The 17,272-nt window shown below is 42.0% G+C and overlaps 1 protein-coding gene across 1 annotated transcript in view; it reads left to right on the top strand.

The window, feature by feature from the left end:
• The window catches only part of RELL1 (RELT like 1), a 55,217-nt gene extending 48,276 nt beyond the window's left edge, over positions 1-6,941 (top strand). The window contains exon 7 of the mRNA XM_019741950.2: positions 4,889-6,941. The gene's annotated coding sequence lies outside the window, so the exon portion shown is untranslated. The remainder of the gene's footprint in view (positions 1-4,888) is intronic.
• The last annotated feature ends 10,331 nt before the right edge of the window (positions 6,942-17,272 follow it).

Raw genomic sequence — 17,272 nt, 5'->3', positions numbered from 1 at the left:
ACAAGGCCACGTGCTTGTGGAGTTTCTGTTCTAGTTCTCATTGTAGACTTTTTTCCCTGTGCCCCTGGCTCCCTTGTTTCAGAGTAAGGAGGCCCTAGGAAGTTCTATGTGTTGTTCAAGGTCATGATGGTAGTTAGTTCCAGATTCTGGACTTCCTGATGGTTCAGTCCCTTCTTCCTGCGAGGTACTGGCTATTAACAGTGCCTGAAATGGAATTATTGTTTAAAAATTGAAAAATAAAACATGCACACAATACTTGAATAAGTCTTAAAAAATGTAAGTCTTCACACTGTCTACACCCCTTCTTTCCCACCACACACATACCGTCTCCCAGCCCAGTTTCCTTCCCACGAGGGGACCACGTATATCGGTGCTCTCTACATCCTCCCTGGGTTATTCTGTGCATACACAATGAGTATACAACTGTCGTGCAGGGCTGCCTGCAGGGTCTCTGCTCCCGCTCCCCACATAAGAACACAGGACATGGTGAGGCCAAACAGGAACACCCACGGAGCCATAAGTAGGGGAGTCATATCACTATATTCTCGCTGGTGGCTGGGTTGGAGAAACAAGAAACAGGAGCCACACAATTCTCAACCCTCACTGCGCCGCTTGCAGGCTCAGCCGCCATCCTCTTGCTAGCCCCCATTTGCTGCTAGCGTAGCAACGGCAGTTATATTAGTGGCCAATGGTTCACTGGTTACAGCTGACGGCCAACTAGCCACAGCTGATGGCCATCCAATCACAGTTGATGGCCATTTACTACCTGAGCCAGCACCTGTCTATGTGAGGCTGAGAGCCTGGAAACTACTTTCTGGGGCTCTGTCCCCACAACAACATACATATATACAGCCTCTCTTTTTGTGGACGCTGATGACTAGTAGTTCTATGTGCTATTTGTTCTTTGTTGTTGGGAACAGGTCCAGACATTTATGGACGTAATTTGAGAGTTTTGGGTGGACCTAAAAACATACTCTGCTGTCATCACTGTGATGTTCTAAGTTGTTCTTCCAAAGCCTCGTTCTGTACACAGAAGAGATTATAAAACATATTTATAAGCATTCCCAGAATTTAGGCAACATGGGAACCAAGGTTTTTGTTTTCTTTTGCTTTGAACTGCCCCCAAAGCCAGCTGTCTCCTCCCGCACAGACTCCCTGGGCAGGGTCTGCTCCAGCCTTCCTCCCTGCTGTCGGCCAGAGCTCGACCCACTGGCATCTCTCTGGTGATTGTGTGGCAGTGCCAGGTGGGGGGGCTGTGTGGGCATCCAGGTCTGACTGCCTGGGATGGAGTCGCTGCCCTGTGTGGCCTTGGTACCGGAGCTGCAAGCCTCAGTTTCCCCCTATGAAAATGGGAGTTGTCGTCGACCCACGGAATCGTTGGAAAGATTGAGTCCCTGAATCCGAAGTGCTTAGCACGGCAGTGCCTGGCACATGGAAAGCACCCTGTAAATGTCAGCTACTGGTATTAATTAGCTGGTCTTTTCCTTCTTGAACACCCTGTCCTTGGAGGTCCTACTGCTCACTATCCCTTAATCTGCTTAGGTTTCTAATGTCTTAAAAGGTGTTTCTAATTTTTAAAGGGACCGCATCCTTTTTCCTAGAGAATCTTTTTAACGAGGGACATACATGTCTTAATCAAAACGGAGTACCTCCGTTCTCCACAGTTTCCCTTTCCACGGTTTTAATTATCCCCTCTCCCCATCAACTGCGATCCAAAAATTTTAAATGGAAAATTCCAGACATAAACAATTCATAAATTTTAAATTGCAAGTCTTTCTGTAATGTGATGAAATCTCACGCCATTCTGCTCGTTCTACCCGGACGTGACTCACTCCTTTGTCCAGCATCTCCGCGCTCTATACTCCCCTCCTGCTCGTCACTTAGTAGTTATCTCGGTTCTCAGACAGGCTGTTGCGGTATCCCAGTGCTTGTGTGCAGGTGACCCTGATTTCTCTTACTGTGCCTCATTGGTAAATTAAACTTTATCATAGGTAGGGATGTATGGGAAAAAACGTGCTTTCCACTGGGCGTCTTGGAACGTATCCCGCATGGATACGGGGGACTGCGGTATAGGGGGCGTCTGTGGACCCATAGCCTAATAACGGAATTGTGGCTTTATCTTTATAATTAGAATAGTGTAGTAAACAATACACTTTAAGGAAAAAAAGGACCTCTTTATTCTTTCCAGATAAATCTTTTCTGAGGTTCTAAATTTCCATCAGTCTTTATGAGGGAAATGGTCACACTTGGGATTTCTGAATTGTTTTTTCAATATAAGGAAGTTTTGCTTAATTTCTTCCAGCTTGAGCACCCATTGATAATCACCAAATTCGCCCCAGAGAGAGAGGGGTCAGGCTTGCTCAATATGGTGGGTCCCGTGGTGATAGGAACCAAGCATAATGGCTGGGTGGCGTGATTTCTCCCGGTCCCGTCCCCTGCTGCTGGCCTTCCCTAGCATTTATGCCAGCGCCCTGTGGTTTCTGACTGCTCTATGGCCATATGGAAGGCACCTTTTACCATCAGTGTGCTGTGGTAAAGAAATACTATTTTAAAGTCTGTGTTTTTTTTTTAAATCAATATGGATATAGTCACAACTGTAGAATGAAATGAGAAGGAATTTAACAATGCGAAAATGCATTGCAACACAGTCCCCCAAATAAGGCCACAGTTGGAAGTATACAGGCGTGTTGGTGTCTTCTTTCCCCTAGAGTGCCATTCCGATAAGACGATATTTACCTGGAAACTGATAGCTGCTGTGCTGGTAAAGTGCTACCTGTTAATAAGTGTGTATTCTTGGGGAGAGAGCGCCCAGAACTGCAAATCAGTGCAGGGTGGCTTTAGTAGAGCTTTTAAAAAGGTTAACTCCCCCTGCCCATGTCCCTCCCTCACCTCCCAACCCCCCCTTTTTTTTGCTTAGTTTCTGGTTTTAGTAGTAAGGACTCTAAGCAGCGATTTGTATTTTACTTCCTCTCGCAAAGATACTGCGTCCAGTTCAGTTTGAATCTGTCACACAAGACAGCTGTTGAAGAAAGCCAGTGGGATCGTTCAGGGCAGAGAACAGCTATGATCATGATGCCGAGAGCTAACCATTGGGTGCATGCTGACTGCTCAGCCCTGTTCAGCACTGTCCATGTATCATCTAGGTGACCCCCTAACTACACTGTGACGGAGCGCTCCAGAGCGGGCCAGGGTTCAACAGCTAGTCCTAAGGGTCTGGATTTGAAAAGACCCCTCTTTCCTAGCCGAGCCCTCTGTCTTGCACATCTGGTCCTTCAAGTTGGTCAAATCTGTGCAAAGAACTCTAAATGGGAAGTTCTCCTACATTGGAATGAACACTCTTACTGTGATGAAACATTACATTTTAGGCTTGACATCCCTCACCCTTGACCTTCTTGTTTTCCTTGATACAAAACAGTCTAGGTCTAAGGGAGTAGATGATAAAAAGGAGACATAAAAAGAGTTCAATACCTGTTTTCCAGGTGATGGCCCAGTTTGAAGTTTTACTGGGAAAATTCTGTCACTTATTTTTAACTTATTTTTTTCTTTTAGGACTGTTTTCCATTCTTCCCCTTTGGCCTTTCTGCCTTTTCCCCTGCGTGCATCTTCCAAATTAATCGACTCTCAGTTGAAAGTATTCCCAGACTTGGCTTTGTTCAGTTTTACAGTTCAGATCCGTAGTTCGGCTGTGCTGGGTTGTAGCAGTGCAGTGCAGGGGATTACGTCTTTCATATATAACTAACAACTTGATTCATGCTGTTTAAGGAGATATTTTATTTCCTTTTTAGCTAAGGAGATAAGGGTCTTTTACCCAAACTATTTAGTTTGGTAAATTCTCTCTCTCAACCACTATGAATATTATAAATCACAGAGTGACAGAAAAGAATAATATGGATAATATTACAATGTATAGCTTGAAGGATAAGCTGTAAAATAAACACCATGCGATATTTAAGTTAAGACTTAATCTCTATTGACCTTTTGCTATTTTTCCGCATTATTGTAAGTTGGTTTCATCTCTGTTTTTGTTTAGCATTTATAGGCAAACACAGTTTTGGTAGACAAGTGGGTGTTTTGTTCCTTAACCTGGTGTAGGCCTGCATGGTGTGCATGTTTCAATACACACAGGCAGCTCTAGAATTTCAGTCCTGTCTTGGGTTATTCCAGTCTTCAAAACAGGAAAGCAAAAAGGTATATAACTGTCTGTCACTTTGATGAGACACTAATAAAAAAAACCAAACTTTGGAAAATAGAAAACTGTTTTACAGGTTTACAAGGGGTTTCATTTGTAATGTAAATGTAACAGCAGGGATCAGTTATTAGAAGAAGTTCACACAATACAAAGCCCTGGAGGTGTAATGGAGACCTGTGAGCATTTCATCACTGTGTTCTCACTTGCCCAGGGAAATCCCAGCCGAGGTGCATTGTGTGCTCAAGAGAGACCCAGAGTTAACTCCCTTTGGTGTGGCTTAGGAAAGACACCTTCCATACACGGTTCCTTGTGACTGAGCCTGTGCACTTGACAGAATGTGGCCAAGGAGTTAAAGAACACGGTCCCCAGAAGTGACACATGATTCACAGGGAGAATGCCCACCTTAGAAACTCCTGTTAAAACAGACTGATACTCCTAGTCCACTGTGGTTCTCAAATTCTATTCTTTATTCATTTAGAAAACCTTGATAATGAAGTTCTTTTGAAATTGTGGTACTTAAATTTCTTTAGACTAAATTCCAGAAGAAATGTGTAATGGAGGAAGGAATCCATGGGATGGGGTGGGACGGGGTGATGATGGATTACAGTTTCTCTGTGTTTTCAAATATTCAGGCAGATTAATATGTGACATGATGTTTAGTTCCTATAAAGCTTTACCTTTTTTTGATTTCTCTTTCAGGAATGACATTATTTGAAGATTTCTAAGAGACTGAAAACTTAACAAGATATGAAGTTACCTAGGGAATATTTTTATCTTTTATACAATTTCTCTCGTGGAGTCTGCAGGCATATGGATAAAAGCTAAAAGGGAATGTGGTTGCTCTGCTGGATACAGAATTCAGTTGGTTTTGAAACAAGTTTTGGTTTAAAAATGTCTCATGAAAAATTTATTACATTTCTAGGGAAGAAAAGAGCTTATTTTTTTATCTTCCCAACCACCTTCTGCCCCCACCCCTTCCATTTCCCCCTGCCCAGCCTTAGTGTACACACTGCAGTTTTCTCAGTATGACCACTATGTACAGTGGAACTATTTGTGTACTGTCTGAGCTGATGCTGTTGGTGTATGTGTGTGTGTGTGTGTGTGTGTGCGTGCGCACATGTGCTCTGTTCCCCCAACCCTTACTTCCCATTTTACTACTGGTTGTAAGAAGATCCTCTTACAATTTAACTGTTACAAAAGATAAAGGTGACTCTCTGGTGGTGAACGGTCCTGGAAGATAACCTAGTGTCACCCTGAGAACTTGATTCCCCGAGAGATCCTGGAGTCAGATGGAACTAGATGGCAGACTTTGGATTTTGAGACCAAGAATTCAGCACTGACTTCTGCTACCACTCTTGGGTCACTTATAAAATATTGAGAGTTTGTTGTTGTTGTTGTTTTTTAACTTCAGCTAAGCAATTTTTTAGTCCGTTAAATAAAAGGGAAATGGTTTAAAGTCAGCAAAACAAACAAAAAATTCTTGTGACAACCCAAGGTCAAAACAAAATTAAAAACCCCTCTATTTCCCATGCAGGATCGGCCCCGCACCTTCTTCTGTCATGTTTTCTTTGGTGCACTTGCTGTTTTCCATCTTGTGACTAATGCTTATTACTTAAAAGATTCTTGGTGGTTATTTCCCCTTTCAGCTTGGTAAACCCTATTTTTTAAATTTATTTATTTTTGGCCTTCCCCTTTATGAAACACCTGAAAGAACTCAGAGGCAAAGATAGTAAGTAGTACATCTATTATAGGTCTGGGCCAGGGGGTGAGAGGGCCCACTTCCACGTCAGTGTTGGTGTGGTACCTTGGGCACTTCTTTTATTTCAGAGAGAAACAGCACATTTCTCATTTGACTTCCAGAAGATAGTTTCCTTTAAAATGTACTTTAAACTATTTCCTGTAAATATATTCATTCCATTCTGTTTCTGGCATTAAATTAAAAGTTTCTAACCTTGTAAATGAATGGTAGGTTCAATTTCATGTGTATTTTTACTGACAACTAATTAGAAAGTGTATGTGTGTCCATACCTAAACACAGTGGACTAGACGATAGAGGAAGTCAGTGTGAAATTTTACTGAGGTTCAGAAAGTAGCAATATATGAATTTTGGGACTGTGTATTAGTGTAAATAACATATATCTCATCTAGACCAATAGTTGGTTTTAAAAAACCATCATTTTTTGTTTAAACTATGTCCTCAAAATGATGAGAGATAAAATGTAAGAGATTCTTCAGCTTTAATTATTTTTTAATTTTATTCAGGTCAGAGCACTTTTTTTTTTTTAATAGCAATACAACAGGCAAGAGAATACTCAAAAATATTTAAAATTGTATTTTTACCAAGAAGTACATTTTAAATATTTTCTAATACTTGAGCAGTTTTTGTCAGGCTGGCTTCCAAATATGCCAAAAGTTAAGCATTCAATATTTTGAACACATAAGCTTTTTACTGGTTTCTATTATCTGATAAGAATTCTTAAGTGTTCCCAAAGCAACTGATGTTTACAGGCCTTGTGGTTTTCCTCCTTCATTAGAAGGATTGGGGATCCACAGCAAACTTGCTATACAAAACACTAATGATGGATTAACTTCTGGTGTAATATATAAATGACTTGGCTACCACCTTGATGTAAAAATCTGTAAAGAAAATTTTTCACCATTTTAAGTGTCAAGTGTATTTTTAACTGTCTGGTTTGTACTTTTATGACTTTTGTACTACCAAAGGAGTTAAAAATAAAAATGTTAAACACGGTGTGTTGTTTTTGAATGATCCAATTCTTGGCGCCTTGTGTACTGAAAGTAATGTGGTAGAATAATTCATGGAGCTTTGTTTAGTTTCTATTCCAGTTTCTAATTTCTTATGTCTGAATTGTCAGGTGATCCTTTGGCTGACTTTCCTCATTGGATTTCCCCCCAAAAGAACACAATTCCCCACCCTTGTCCCCAGATTTTTTTTTTAATTTGGAGATAATTTTGGATTATAGAAGAGTTGCAAAAGCAGTACCAAGAGTTCTTGTATACCCTTCACCCCATTTCTCCTTATGTTAACATCTACATAACCACAGAACGTGATGAAAACTTAGAAAGGAACATGAGTGTATTATTACTAATTAAGCCACAACTTGATTCCAATCTCACCAATCATCCCACTAATGTCCTTTTCCTGTTCCGGGATCCCTCACTGCATTTAGTTGTTGGTCTCTTTAGTCTCCTCTGATGTGTGGCTGCCCATCAGTCTTTGCTTGTGTTTCATGATCTTGATACTTGATAGTGTACTGGTCTGTTATTTTGTAAAATGCCCTTCGGCTGAAGTTTGCCAGCTGGTTCTGATTAGCGTGAGGTTTTGCAGCATGGAAAGGATCCACACAGGTGATGTGCCTCCCCCATTGCATCATATCGGCAGAACATGGCATATGTGTTAGTATTACTGGTGATATCAGCCTTGGTCATTGGGTCAAGGTGGTGACTACCAGCTTTCATTTTGGTAGTCACTATTTTCTTTTTTTTTTTTTTTTTTTTACTATTTTCCTTTTAACTAATAAGTATTTGAGGTGGGATTCTTTGAGATTAGGCAAATATTCTATTTCTGCATGTAATGCAGGCACTCAGCTCCCGCTTCCCTCACCAGAACGCAGGATATGGTGAGGCCAAAAAGGAACAACCACGGACCCATAGATAGGGGAGTCACACCACTATATTCTCAATGGCAGCTGGTCGAGACACAAAAGCAAACATCCTCCAGTACCCCAACAGGGGTATTCCTGTACCCCCTGTCTCGCTGGTGGAGGCCGGGTGAGACAGGAAGTAGGATCCACAGGATCCGCTATCCATAATCCGCTCGCTTACTGCGCTTGCCAGCTGCAATCCGTGCGTGCTAGCGTAGCCACGGCACTTATATACAAAGCAATAGTGGCTAATGGCCAGCTGGTTACAGCTGATGGCCATCTATTACCCGAGCCAGCACCTTTCCACATGAGGTAGAGAGCCTGGAAACTGCTCTCTGGGACTCCGTCCCTATACTGCTTAAACTTTTACCCATTAATTCTCACCATCTGTATTAATTTCTTAATGCTCCTGTGACAAATGACCACAAACTGGGTGGCCTAAAACAACAGAATTTTTTCACAGTTTCGGAGGCGAGAAGTCTGAAGTCCAAGTGTCTGCGGGGATGGTTCCTTTTGAAGTCCCTGAGGGTGAATCTGCCCCATGCCTCTCTCCTAGCTGCTGCTGGTTGCGGGCAGTCCTTGGTGTTCCTTGCCTCTCAGCTGCTTCTCTGCCTGTCTTCTTCGCACGGATTTCTTCCCTGTGTGTGCCTCTGATTGCTTCTCCTCTCGTGAGGACACCCATCAATGGATTTAGGGCCCATGGTAATCCCGCATGACTTCATTTTGACTTGATACATTTGCAAAGACCCGAATTCCAAAGACTGTCAGGTTCACAGGAACCTGGAGTTAGAACTTCAAGGTATCTTTTTAGGGGATACAACTCACTACCCCATCCACTGGTGGAGCTTTCCTGAAGCTGTTCTTACTGTGGAATGGGCTGTCTCAGGTTGCTGCCTGTGTCCTTTTGATATGGCTCCAGTCTCTTTCTTGCTTCCATCCTTTTTATCTATCCTGAAAACAGAAGCATGAGTCCAGACTGATAACTTGGCTCCGGTCTAGCGCCACAGAACGCATGCGAAACTTCCCACTTTCTTTCTTTGTAACTTTTTCTCCTATAGTGAAGAAAACTGGCCCTTATTATCTATAATTGTTTACATATTTGTTCAACCTTGGCATACATGTAAAGTAGCTGAATAGATAGCAGTTTCACCCCTGGGAAAAACACATTTACCCACTAGAGCACAGTGTTTATATTCAGTTTGTTTAGTTTTGAGCCTTAAGTATCTAGTCAAAAGCTTTTTGCCAAAGTCACTTAGGTCAGCTCCTCTGTTCCCCACCCCTTTAGCGTGGTTATGTGATTCAGTTTTAACACAATCATTTGTCATCATCTGCATTTCATCTTTCCTTCATATCCTGGTTAAAAAAATTGAAATGTATACACAGCAAACTTCACCTTTTGGGATGCCTCATTGGATTTTGATTTTGAATTTTCTTTTTGCCTTTAAAACAAGATAATCAATACCAGCTTATGCTAAGAAAGTGGAAAGGCTGATTTTATAATTTTCAGTTCATGAAAATGAAGAAACCCAGAATGTCTGCACCAGGGAGGATGTTAGAAATTCCCCTAAATCTTCTAGTTTATAGTCAAAAGGGGTCACTTGGTGTGACAGGTTTTATTCTTAATTAATCAGCCTTTTGACATCTTCTCTAGTACAGTGTAACGCGGAATGGGTGGGGCCGAGTCACTGTTTTGCTTTGGTGTCTCTCAGCTTAAGGGAGCGTGTGAAACACCTGTGGCCATTCTGTTTCACGTGGAGACAGAACATCAGTCTTGCAATGCCCGCCAGAACAATTAGTTCAGCTTTCTCCAGACTCTGGCAGGTCCTGGGTGAATTTGCTAGGGTGACCGTCCCTGGCCATGTATGCTGCTGCACTTCCTTCTCAAACGTGTCTTGACATCTGGGCTTTCTGCACCCTAATCTGAGACAGCGGAAAGGTGAAGGAACCCTTCCTTCCCTCCCACTGAGGACAGCGGAATGTTGGGGCTAGAAAGTGGGGTCCCATGATTCAGTGCTGGTCGCCCAGGGCTTGGTTGTGGTCAAAGGGAACTGTGTTTTGCACATGAGGTCTTTGCCAATTCTTGGAGCCTCTGACTCTTATCTGTAGGGCAGGTTGGTTTTACCCAGGTCCTCTGTTCATTCCTCATCTTCTCAGAACTGGTCTTCAGGTCTGTTCTCAGATCTCCCTGGGGGGCGGGGGAGGTTGCCTCATTGTAATTCCAAACACCTGTGGGGACACCTGGGCTTTCTTTGTCTCCTGCATTCCGTGCGGTCCAGTTGGTGTCGCTGTCCACCCAATTCAGCGGGTGTCCAGACAGAAGGTGGTCCGCCTCGCAGAATGGGCACTCGCTCCCTCTGCTGGCCAAATACGAGAACTGCAGGGAGCACGGTCTCTTGGCCATTGGTTGTGCTGTGTCTTCTTTCAGGACCTGACACTCAGAAAGCAGTCATGATTATTTTCTAAATGAATAAACAAAAGTCTTCCTTTAAAAAGCGAAAGAATAGCATTAACTATTTTATGGGAATGAAAATTAAAGTTGGGTTTTTCCTAACCTATTTTCTGACCCTGGCAGTTTGTCTCTTAATCTTTTTCCTCAGAAACTCTAGTTTCTTACCTTAGAGGTTATATCCCTGCAGGTTTTACCTGGGATGCCTGTAGAAATGATTGAGCACTATTTTGGAGGAAGGCCCTGAATCCTGTCATAGAAGGGGTGTGACTATGAGAAGCAATATGGTCTTCGAGAAGTAGCTTGGCCTTTGCTGTTGTGTTTGAATATTGGCTGCCACTCACAGCTGCATGATATTGGGAAAATTACTGTACCTTTCTGAACTGCAAATTTCTTATTTGTCAGATAAACTATGGTGGGGACAGAGCCCCAGAGAGCAGTTTACAGGCTCTCGGCCTCACGTGGAAAGGTGCTGGCTTGGGTAGTAGATGGTCATCAGCTGTGACTAGTTGGCCATCAGCTGTTACCAGTTAGCCATTGGCCACTGATATAACTGCCATGGCTGAGCTAGCAAGTATGGATTGCAGTTAGCAAGGGGTTGGTTGGTTGGCAGAGAAGCGGACGGCAGGTTGCGGATCGTGTAGCTCCTGCTTCCTGTCTCCAACCCAGCTTCCAGCGAGAAAATAGGGGTATGACTCCCCTATTTATGGCTCCGTGGGTGTTCCTTTGCGGCCTCACCATATCCTGCGTTCTGGTGTGGTGAACGGGAGGTGAGTCCCTGCATGACAGCTATCTCTCAGGGTCTTTAAGGATTAGAAAACTAAGCAAAGTTACAGTGCCTGCCATGGTCTGCATTGCCACCCTGAGGGCACTGCTATTGTAAGCAGCCATGCTTGGGAACTTGGTGTGGGGATGGAGTCCCAGAGAGCAGATTCCAGACTTTTGGCCTCATGTGGAAAGGTACTGGCTTGGTTATTAAGTGGCCATCAGCTGTAATCAGGTGGCCAACCGCTGTGGCTGGGTGGCCTCAGCTGTTACTGGTTAGCCATTAGCCACTAATATAACTGCCATGGCTGCGCTAGTAAGCATGGATTGCAGCTAGCAAGTTGGTTGGTTGGTTGGCTGAGAAGCGGATGGCGGAGTGTGCATTGTGTGGCTCCTGCATCCTGTGTCTCCAACCCAGTCACCAGCGAGAATATAGTGGTATGACTCCCCTATCCAAGGCTCTGTTGGTGTTCTTTTTTGGCCTCACCATATCCTGCATTCTTGTGCAGGCAGAGGGAGCTGAGTCCCTACATGATACTTGGTAAAGGGTCTGTGTGCATGTGTCCCACCACAGCTGATCGAGATGGCCTGTGAGGTGGCCCAGCACATGTAGCTTTGTCTAAGCATGGAGCTGAGCCAGTAAACTTCTTGCTTTGAAGTTGAACCACAGTTAGAGTCCAAAGGCCTCATGGGAGAGCATGGAGTAGAGGAAAGTCCAAATTGTGAGGAGATGGAAGTCCAGGGGTAGGAAAAAGATCTGAGGATGAAGCCAAGTAGTAAAGCCCTGGCATCCAGCCCTACCACTGAGCTCGCCCAGAGCTGCCTTGGGTCTGTAGCTAGGCGGGCTAGCCATGGTGTGATTTCTGTCCTGAAATGCTCTTGCAAACCCTCTCCCCTCCATTGCCTTAGGGTAACCTCCTTTCCACCATCTTTCCTTGATTCGCTGTAGGGCTTATGCTTATAGCTCCCATTAGAGCACAGCTTGGGCAGTAAGATGCTTTTGGCCATCATGACCTTAAATTCTTTGGATCTCAACCTTCTACCTATAGAGTGAAGATAATATGTGCCTCTTAGGGTGGTTGCAAGGAATACGTGAGCTTGGGCATGTAATGCACTTGGCACAGGGCCAGGTACAGTCAGCGCTCAGGGTGCTGCCTTAGGGCTCCCAAGTGCAGACCCTCGTTAGTGAAAGAAATGATAGATGGGAGTTTCGCCACTTGACAGTCAGTGCTTGATGCTTCTGCCACATTCAGATTGCTTACCGTCAGAAGATGGACCTGGGGTGGGGATGGGAGAAATGGGAGAGTAGGAAGAAACAGGTAGAAGAGGGAACTGTTCCATTTCCTGAGCCTGAGATTCTCCTGGCACCAGGTCACAAACCTGAAGTGCGACAGTAATCTCATTGTCCTGACATTGAATGGACCCAGATCTACAAGGTAAGGGCAAGTTTCGTTTTTGTTCAGGCTGTTATTTTATCTTATCACTCTTAAGATAAGACATGAACTTGGTATTGTCATCTCAGTGAGTTTAAAAATAACTTGATTACTTTTTATCTGCAAGTTAATCTAGCTCAGAAACTTGGATAAAGTGCTCTTGGAATTGGAACATTATACCCAAACGGCAAAATGCATGGGTTTGTTTATTGTGGATGAATTTTTTTTTTTTTTGGGGGGGAGTCATAGAATAAGCATTTATTATCGCAACACTGGTGGTCTGAGAAGGCAACGGGTTAACACCTCCAAAACCTGCCTAGGGATGAATATTTTAATGCCGACCAACTCAAACAAATACCAAACAAAACCACCCCTCTGAAATAACCAACCTAACCTGCCAAACACGAGGTTTCTGTCTTGCATTACACATGCATTTTATTTTATAAAGGCGTACGTATATTTGGCGAAAAGGAAGGCTAAAAGAAATAGATCACATAAATATTCACTTCAAACGCAGTATGACTTAAAATAGTAATTAAACATAAATGGCTATGTGTCCTACGACGTTTATGCGATAAAAACTAATGAAAATAATAATGAGAATTTTAAAATATACTAAATTGAAGCGCCCCCAAGGGGCATTTTTGCCTTGAGATGATCCTTAGTGATGTAGGTAGAAAAGGACTTATCTAGTTTAGAAATTGTTTGATATTATTAGAAGTTGTTCAGACAGCTTTGGTGGTCATAGCAACCAAAATTTAGTTTTTTGAAAAAAAGTGTTGAGTGTTACTCCTAAAAAGTGGTCCAATGTGAGATGATTTTTACTGGGTAATAAAATCACACCTAACATTTATTCTCTCCCTCGTGCCACGTATGTGCTAACCACTTGACACTCTGTATCTATATACGTCTCATTATAGCTCAGAGGGAGGTGTAGCCATCACATCTGCTTCATAGGGGACAAAACTGAGGGAAGGAATCTCAAGATAAGTTGTACTGGCAGTTCACATGGCAAGCATATATTGGCCCTGGGTCCAACATTTTTAGGATAAGAAATTCGTGGTCCCACGGTCAATGTAAAAACACAACTATCATTGATGGTAGGCAGTCTCAGATATTTTAATGATAAGACCTTGATTATAACTTTTCAATTCTTTATTAAAATCTTCCTCAGAACCAGGAAAAAAAACAAACACCAAAAACTTTTTTTCCAATTGATAATACATGTAACTTCACGTTTCCAAAATTGAATTGTCCTATCTTCGCCGCTTTGTTTTAAAGTCCCCTCACCTTTCAGATATCATAATTCACTTTATTGTTGTGATCATTGAGTTCCATGAAATAACGGAGACCAAAAGCTTTCTCTGCTTAGACGTTTCACATTTTATTCAGCCCATCGTTTTGTCTAATGGCAACGTGGCTGCCTCCACAGAGAGGCTGTATTATGTTTTCCTTAAAAGGACCAATTTGTTGTTCAATCTGGGTTCAATGAGATTCTGCCACTGGCTGGTTGTGTGACTGTGAATGAGGTATGTAGCTTTTTTGAGCCTTCATTCCCCCATCTGTGAAATGGGATAATCATACCAGCACTCATAGGGTAATGGTTGACCTAAGTGAGGTGATGTGTTGTACTAAATGCTCAACAAAGGGTAGTTTTAAAAAACGTTAAGCTACATTTGCACTATCAAAAACCATAACTTGCTGGCTCCCAGAAATTATTACTGAATAAGCTTTCCACATCAATAATTGCACAATTTGGCTAATAATGGTAAAATAGTTTCTTTGCAGACATGTTTTTTCTTGTTATGAATTTTTTTCCCCTACAAACTTTTATTTTAAACACTATAACAATTCTTGGTTCCTCTCCTGGCTAATAGCTTATGTCATGAAATTGTTAGAGCCTACGATCGTACGGCTTCATAAATGGGTAATTGAAAACTTTTGATTCTTTCGTAAGCATCAACATTTAAGACAGGGAGAGCACGTTAGTTAAGAAGAAGAAACCATAAACCCTCCTTGACCTGTGAAATCTTCTTTTCTTATATTAGAACCAAGGTTTACACGCCCCATTCTCCAGAGCTTTAGGACTATTTTGTAGAATGGAAAAGGATGAAATTTTTGTTTCCATCCTGGAAATGAAATTATTTTTGTGGGATTTTTTTTGGTTTGTTTTTAAGGTTGGTAACTGACATCAAAAGAAAATTTTATGGTTTTGCTTTGAAAATAGCAAGATCCAGACTAAACAAATATTCTGATCAGCCTGTCCACCAACTGTCTCATATTAATTAGTTTGGAATGTGTAGGTTTGATAAGGGAGGTAAGTAAAATTCTTTTCCTACCTTTTGGTCTCTTGGTCATATTTTACCCTAGTTTTAGATCAACTATTCCAAAAATGTTTAAAAGCAGAAAATACATGTTTCCTGAAAATCGGGCTCAAAGGGTGAAGTAAGGACGACCAGCAGATGAGTGCTATTGAGATGTGCCTTTTCACGTTTGCTCATATTCTACGTGTATGGCTTACATGCGTACGTATGCCATACTTACATTAGTCTGCTTTTGTCTATTTACAAAGTGCTCTTATAGATAGTTCACTTGAGCTTCTAAATCAGTGGTTTTCAAAGTAGGTTTCACATAACTCGTGGGTGTAGAAAGAAAATATTAAAACTCTAATATTTAATTATCTCATCTTAATATTGCTTTATAAAGTACATTATTATTAGTACAAGAGGATAGTACATGTATTTGTGAAAGTACTAGGGGTAAGAGTGCAAAAATTTTTACTGATTAACTGGTGCAAAATCAAAAGGATGTGGCAAATCTTGCCATCGTCTTAGTGTTTCTCTAAATATGCCTGGAAGATTACACATCAACTCTGCAGTTGCCAGCGCCCCACCCAAGACCTACTGACTCCAAATCTCTGAGAAGTGAGGCCCAGAGGATGGCTTTTTTTTTTTTTTTTAAATAAAAAAGCACACTGAAATTTAAGAATGTCTGCTTTCAACTTTGCGACGTAGGAATGATCCCCATTTCACAGGTGAGAAAACTGAGGCTCAGAAAAGCTAAGAAACTTAAACCCAAGGTCATACCATCAGCAAGAGACACAAGCTGATGCCATCCCAGGTTTACGAGAATGAAAGAGGTGCATGTGTGAAGTGCCCTCTGAAGGCCTAGAGGTCACGACGCATGGCTGCAGGTGTTACTACAGAGGCAGCCTCAGGTACTGTTCTCACAATTGGGAGTCAAGAGAAAAGCAACATCTGAGTCTCATTACAGAAATACATAGCTTTTCTTTCTTTCTTTGCCAGGATTTTAAAGATTGAGTTCAAGCTGACTGAAAAATGTGGTCAGCCGAGCTTCCCACTGCTTGTCTCAAACATTGGTTTTCTTATGCTTTTTGTCTCAATTTGGGATTAAGTTCCTGAAGGTAACATGGTCTCACTAGAGACCAAACCTTCACTGGCTGTTCAGATTCTACTTTCTGTCCACAGCCTCCCATAAAGCCTCACTGTTCTAACGGAGCAGGGAAGTCTGAGAGTGAAGACCACGAAAAATAAATGTAATTTCTTTTCTCTCAAATTCATACAGACGTGTACTCCCGCAGCTCTGCATTTATGCCTTTATGACAACATATCACAACTGTACTGTGACAGCTTCGCCCTTTCACTCCACAAATAACATATTGAGTTCCCACCTTGTGCCATAAGCTACTCCAGATCCAGGCAAAAGGCACTTATTAGTCACTTCAATTGGAAAAAAAAATTGCTAATAATTGACTCCAAGTGACAGACTTAAATGTGCAGCTGTAATCAGCATATTTAATGGGTTTGCATAAAATGTTGTTTCTTGAAGTAGCTGAGGGGACTTCAAAAGTCTGACGTTTAGATATGTCTATATACCTTATACACTGGAGAAACTTACATAGTAAATAAACGAGCAACTTATTTTTTCCATAAATTAACAGGGAAAGCATTTACCATGAAAAATATCCATTTCATTAGCACTAGTTCCAACATAAAAAATTTTAAAATGAAGGAGATTTAATATAGAGGGAGAAAAATAAACAGGAAGGAAGAACTACCACATTTTCATCATAAAGCCTCATGAAAATAGGAGTCCCCTTGGTGAAGTATAAAGTCCAAGACTGGAAATGGGCACATTCCTGTGTCTGCACAGATGACAAAACTAAGGACGTCAGGAAATCTTTGCTTACAGACTTACATTTGGTGCCTCTGTCATTCTTCCTAGGTTCTCCTGCTTGGAGATACTGATGGGAGAGTTAGGAGGAGAGAATATTACCCTTTGGGTCAGAGGCAGAGTGAGGCAGTATGAGGGAAAGGGTGAATGGCCAACAACTAAGCATGGACAAATGAGTGTGCGTGAGAAAGCTCAAATTCTCTTCATTTTACTGGGGATCTGGTTTGACAGCTATAACAACTTGATATTATTTGCCTTGGAAACCAGGGGAAAACCTTTACTTTCATATTTATATGATAGTTCAATTTCCCCCAGTAAAAAGTGAAATGTAACTTCTTATCTCAAGAAAGCTATAGGTAACATAGAAATCTTAAATCCAAATCAAGATTAACATGGTAAATATCCACATAATGCCATTAGCTAAGATCGTGAACTGGAATGTTCACTGCTAATCATAGCCAGTGGCTTACATTCAAAGCGCATCTGTGCTTTCAAATTGTCCAGAATGTTTGCCAAGGCTCACTGCTGTCAGCATCACTCTTCTGTTACGAGGTAGCACCAGGCCCCAGAAAGAAGACCC

This window comes from Rhinolophus sinicus, linkage group LG02 (genome assembly GCF_036562045.2).
Source record: "Rhinolophus sinicus isolate RSC01 linkage group LG02, ASM3656204v1, whole genome shotgun sequence".
Taxonomy (NCBI): Eukaryota; Metazoa; Chordata; class Mammalia; order Chiroptera; family Rhinolophidae; genus Rhinolophus; species Rhinolophus sinicus.
Note: the sequence above shows the minus strand (reverse complement) of the source record. Positions and strands in the feature narration are given on the sequence as shown.